The following is a 6,394-nucleotide window of genomic DNA, read 5'->3' as shown; positions in this document are numbered from 1 at the left end:
TCTTCCATATTCTTGTGGAGTGCTCGTCATCTCATAATTGCTGGTGGGCTACTGCAATACCGAGTTTTGCTACTGATTTTGCAGCTTGGTTCACTGAAGGGTTGCGGGTATGGAAGAAGGAGGAGCATCTAGGTGTTTCCATGTTGTGGTGGTCTTTTTGGAATAGTCGTAATAATCTTTTCTAGATTTCTAAGCAGCCTTCGGTTGATGATGTGGTGTCTTCAGCATCTCTAAGCTTTGTATCGTGGAGTATTGCTCAAAAAAGTTTTCAAAATCTCCTCATGGCTTAGTCCAACAAGAGAGTGGAGTCGAGCGGTGGACTAAACCCAATTTTCCTTTCATCAAAGTTAATGTTGATGGTTACATTTTGGTTGAAGATGGTTGTTTTGGTTTCAATATGGTGGCAAGAGATAGTACCAGCCTTGTTTTAGAAGCACTTCGGATTTTTCAACAAGGCTCTTGGAGTCCATTAATGGTGGAAGCAATGGGACTCAAAGAAGCTTTAGGCTGGATCAAGAAAAAAGGATGGCATCAAGTGGTCGTGGAATCGGACTGCCTTACTCTTATTAATGACTTAAATAATGCTAAAATTTTAGCCTCTCCCTATGGTTATGTGTTACATGATTTTAAGGTCTTGTTGGAGTCTTTGAATTCTATTGATTTTTTCTTTGTAAAACGATATGCTAATAGTCTAGCTCATGATTTAGCACGGGCTTCTCTGGTTACGCTAATCGTGTTCTTAATGGGGATCCCTTACCCACTTTTTACACTTCCAATGTTTTAGGAGAGTTGATTGAATGAAGCACTTTTCTTTTCAAAAAAATTATGGCGGTTTTAAGTTTGATTATTTTTTAGAAAAATTTACATAAACTACTATTTTTGGTAAAAAAAAATCTACCATTTTACGTTTAAATATGTTTTTACATTTTTATGGTGTTTATAAAAATAATACAAAAATAACAAAAAAAATTATATAAAAATAACAGGAAAACAACATCAAAACAACATAAAAACAATATATAAATAATTAAAAAAGCTAAAAAAAACTATTTTTTGAAAATACCAATAATTTTACAAAATAACAGTAATAACATAACTCTAATAGTCTGTAGCAACAGATTGCAATTCTGTCACTGCAGAACACAGATTTGCATAATCAAATAAAACCAAAACCATAAATAAATAAGTGTAGAATTTAAAATAACTTGACACAAGAGAATTATACGTGGTATCAATGTTCTTCAAACACTCTTAGTCAATGGGGTCATGCCCAGAGAATGAAATCAATTAGTAAAGTCTCAAATAATTACAAATACAATTGACTTAAACAAGTTTAGACTGCCTCTAAATATTTGCCCCAATCATTTGTAATTCACTTCACAAATCTGATTTCGAAACACCACCAAACAACGAACTCCCTTCCTCTTTGATGTGTGAGTGCTTACTTCCTCCTGAAGTAAGGCTTGAACTAGTCTTCTCCCAAAGACTTTTCTCTTGTTCAATCAAGTTGTTCAACTGATCCGAAGAGCAGTATAAGAACAATAACATAAATACTAAAACATAGCTGAACAACTAGGTTCTCACAAAAAGAACTCTCTCCTCACAAAAAATAAAATATGGACAAATAAAAACTAGAAGAGGTAAATCATTTGGCTACTCTCTAGGTTTTATTTATAGAACATAGCAACCCTAAGGACAGCCATAAAAATAATTTCACAACTGTAGAACCCTTTCCTAAAAAAATTCTTCATTTGTAGCATAAAAATCGGACTCTGCAGCAGCAAATCTGGACCAGAAAGGAAACTTTTTTAAAATGGACCACGATCATGGACTTCAAACCTGCCAAATACATTGTCTTTAATATGATATGATCTAATCAAAGCACAATCAAAATCATAAAAGAAAAAAGAAAAGTCAAAGTTTCCAAACAAAAGCAACTTTTCCATAAAAACAAATTCTTCTCTTGTAAGAAAATCTTCCTAACAATTACAACCAGCTATGAATATAATTTTTCATAAAAGAAAGAGAGCAATAAAGGCACGAAAATATTACAATAAAAATTCTTTAATTTCTTAAATAAAAACATAAATTAATTAGAAAATATTTTTTTCAATTAATTTTCCAAAAAAGACTTTGTAATCTCCCCCTTTTGCAGTTTAGATAATCAAAATATTTTTAATTAACAAAAACCTGCAATACCAAGTTAGCAAAAACAAACATAACAACTCCCATTGAGAAGTACAACATTAAACCAAAAAAGAATGTTAACTTTAAACTGAAGTTTAACACAAACACCAACCTCAACTCCCCCTAGAAAAAGGGTCCAGAGTTGAGTATACAAACACAAGAAATTAAAAATATTACTCCCCCTTTTTATTTATCTATAATGGTCAAAAACAAAAAGAAATTAAAACAAGTCCAACAATAATCACCAAAAACGTAAATGTAAAGGAAAGAGAACACAAAATTTAAGCCTCATAAAGCTTGATCAAAGTGGACAATTGTTTGGAGATTTCTTGCGAAACCTCTTTCACGGCAGCTAAGCGATTGTTCACCAAGGTCACTTCTTGCTTGACTTCTTGCACATCTACAGAGGCAAAACTAGAACCTGCAGCAGTAGCAGATGAAGTTGCACCAACAGATGTCTTGGGGTGCTTGGGAAAGGCTCCATTAAAATACTCTGAGGGTTGAAAAATTATTCCAGTAAGGGGAGACTCAAGTGTCTCATTTGAATAGACCACATTCTTCTCAGAGGAAAGAACCTTATAGATTAGGTTAGGAAAAATAAGCTTAAAGTTTCGTTTTTACCTCGATGGAAAAAAACAATTTGCTCCATGGTGAGAGAAGCCAAGTTAATGCTTGCCCCTATAGTTATTCAAAAAAGAAGATAAGTGAAATCTTGAGACATCATTGTCTTATTGGAGTTTAGGAACCAATTGCTAAGAGCAAACCGTATTAGTGAGGCATGGCCATAAGTAAGATGAGTGATGCGAACACTTTCACCAGTAGGCCATTCAACTTGTTCACCAGTGATTTTACTGAGAATGCAATCACGATCCATAGACACTTCATCACTCTTAACACCTTTTGGCAATTTCAAGACTTCGGTAATATCATCTTCTGTGAATGAAAACCAATGGTCACGAATATAGACTTTGCTAAAGAACTCATATTTTTTATCAAGCAATTTATCAGTCAAATTAGCATAAAATTCCTTAACTATGAAATCAATATAACTTTCAAAACCAGTTTAAGTGTCCTTTCAATTTCTATATTAAACACACTTCACAATGTCATAAACTCTATGAGCACTTAAATCAAAATTCCTCTCATTTTCAAACTTACAGTTAGCATATAATTTCTAATCACGCTAATTATCATTATAAAAAAATCTTGAATTTACACCTTGAGAGGAAGAGAGACTACAAGAGAAACCACCCTTCATAGGTTATTTTCTCTTTGCTGGAGATGAAGCTTTGACTGTAGAAGCAAATTGAGGAGTTACTGCTGTAGATTTTGGCAATAAAGGATTATGTTCCAGATCAACAAGTTCTTCCTCAACTTTAGATAGGACTCCCTCACTTTCAGAAGAGACAACATCATCTTCTATAGAAAATTCTTTTTCATATGAAAAAGTCTCAGTTTTAAAATCTAATTCCTCAAAAGACACTTCCATGGGATCTTCTTCTTCATCATCACTCGAGGAGGCCAAAGGAGTATTGAGCTTGAGCTTTTTAATAGAACGAATAGGCCTGTCATGACGCCTTTTGGTTCGTGCTTCCTTTTCAAGAAAGGCTTGCTAAGCACGGGTTTGATATGAAGGACCTTTTAGGGTTGATGCTGCAGAAGCCACACTAGTAACAACATGTGGTGACTGAGACCACAAGAAAGAGAACCCTTAGTAGAAGGAGAATGTAACGCCCTAAATAATTAGGCACGCTACCCAAAAATGCTTATAAAGCCCTAATCCCCTAACCGGGATTACTAATTAAAATAGCGCAGAATTTAAACTTTTATATTAAACAGACTGAAAATAAACTTGTAATATATTTAAAACTTTTCAAAATAGTTGGGATCCCAAAAATATTTACAAACTTATTACAAGTTCTTTCTTACTAGCCGACCTAAGCGGCAAAACAGAATACAAAAGTCAACACTATTAGACCCATAACCCGCTTGGTCTGAAGTGGCATGAACATGTACATTCTTCGCCCTGCTCCTGAAACTCATGGCTGATCAGCTAATGCCTTACCCTTTCCTGCACAGTAGAGCACCCGTGAGCCAAGCCCAGCAAGACAGTATAAATCATAACAAATATATTATGCTCATTCACATATGTCTGTATAGCACAGACCTGATCATTATTTCATCATGCCCATTTATGTCTACGTGGCGTAGACCTATGTGTTGCGCTCACACATCTAATTAAATCTACGTGACGTAGACCCACGTGTTACTCTCACACGTCTAAATACATTAAGGCCTTAGAAGCGGTTCATCTCGGTTATGAGTACCGAGTCCAACCTGATTATGCCTTGAGCACATAATCCTTAAATCTCATTTCAATTAACATGGCATGGCATTTATACACATATATCACTAGGGTAATAACCCTAGGCTATTAGACCGTTCCTATTAGGGTAATAACCCTAATCCCGGTTACTTAACATTCATGCATATCATTCTCAACATAAGCGCCACTGCGCATACTCTACGTGCTAATCACTGTCTTACCTGTTGTCCCGCAATAGTAGAGATTCCAAATCCCCGGGTGCTCCTGACCAGGTGCCGGTAATCCTAGTCACACACAATCCGGGATTTTCACAAATAGGGTTAACCCCTGATTTCACATTCATAAAATAAATTCATGGCATTTCAAATACAGATAATCACATAGAGCTCGAAAAGAGCTTTCCAACGGTATAAAGAACGTCCCAAACGGAGTCCCGAGTCAAAAGTTATGGCCAAAACAAATTCAGGAAAAAGATGGCTCTCTGCCAGGTTTTATGGCCGCGGCGACCATAGATCTGGCCGCGGCCACTGGGTTCGAAAAACCCAGAAAACCAGATTTTAAGGTCTAAACATGCCCACTTTACCATATATTCGAACCTTAATCAATCCATACCCAAAATTAACTTCTTACAGATAAGAATCATCACAACAGAAAGCTAAAACAACAATTCCAACATGTAAACCCCTAATTTCAAATTATTCAACAACACAACAATCAAACTTCTCCAACAAGAACTCAAGCTCAAAACTTGAGCTTGACCTCAAACCAAACCAAATAATTCCAGCAGCAAACAACCACAACAACTTGAGATTTAGGTTAAGAAAACCCTAGAATTTCAACTAAAGCTCAATCAAACACCACAACAATGATTCAAGCACAAACATACTCAAATTAAACAAGAACTCACAATCATGCAACATATTACCATCTTCAACAAAATCATGCTTTTCCACAATAAATTCAGCAAGGCTAACAAGGATTTAAGCTTCAAAGTTTACCTCAAAATTCAATTCAAATGCTAGCACAAAGATCCACCAAGATTAAGCTTCAAATCCAACCAATTTCTCACCAAATCAAAGAGAAAATAAGAGAGGGTTTGAGAGAGGGGAAGGGTTCATCCAAGGAGGAAACAATCACCAGAAAATTAATTTGTTTTTCCTCAAAATACCATTTTTATCAAAGTAAATCAATAAAGGTCAAAAGACCATTTTGCCCCTAAGGCTTAACACACACATATTCATTTTCAAGGGCATAAATGCCATTTCACACCTAAATATTGCCAATTAAATTTCAGATTATCACATATCAAATAAAATGCCAAATAATCAATTCGATTTACATTTCGGGCCCGAACCCGGTTCGACCCGAAATTCCCGGGTGTGACTATACCGCGCCAACCTGTCAGAACACACCTGAAAAGACAACACAGGCATACTATATAATAATATAATTATATTAAGCACGTAATTAAATTAATCTCAACAATTTACCCTTCTCGGGTCATAATTACCAAAATGCCCCTGGCTCACCAACGGGGTCTTTAACATGTTAAATTTCATATAATTTCACATATATTAAATTATATAATAATATAATTTCCTCAATTATACATAATTATCTAGTTAGGGTTTTGCTAATCCATTTCTTAATTCCGGGTATTACAATTACCCCCTCCTTATAGAAATTTCGTCCCGAAATTTACCTGAACAACTCCGGATATTTCTGCTGCATATCCGTCTCGAGTTCCCAAGTTGCCTCTTCTACTTTACTGTTCCTCCATAGTACTTTCACCAGTGCCACTGTCTTGCTTCTCAAGACTTTTTCTCTTCTATCAAGTATTTGCACTGGTTGTTCCTCGTATGACAAGTCCGGCTGAAGTTC

General features: G+C 35.4%; 1 long non-coding RNA gene across 1 annotated transcript; it reads right to left on the bottom strand.

Moving 5' to 3' along the window:
• Nucleotides 1–4,028: 4,028 nt before the first annotated feature.
• LOC133031072 (uncharacterized) lies at nucleotides 4,029–5,861 on the bottom strand. The gene is made up of 3 exons (XR_009684580.1): nucleotides 5,512–5,861; nucleotides 4,735–4,797; nucleotides 4,029–4,258 (listed from the first exon to the last, which is right to left on the bottom strand). It is a non-coding gene; the product is annotated as an uncharacterized LOC133031072 (long non-coding RNA).
• Between the last annotated feature and the right edge of the window lie 533 nt (nucleotides 5,862–6,394).

The sequence above is a fragment of the Cannabis sativa genome, chromosome 9 (assembly GCF_029168945.1).
Source record: "Cannabis sativa cultivar Pink pepper isolate KNU-18-1 chromosome 9, ASM2916894v1, whole genome shotgun sequence".
Classification (NCBI taxonomy): domain Eukaryota; kingdom Viridiplantae; phylum Streptophyta; class Magnoliopsida; order Rosales; family Cannabaceae; genus Cannabis; species Cannabis sativa.
This window is presented reverse-complemented; position numbering and strand designations above follow the sequence as displayed.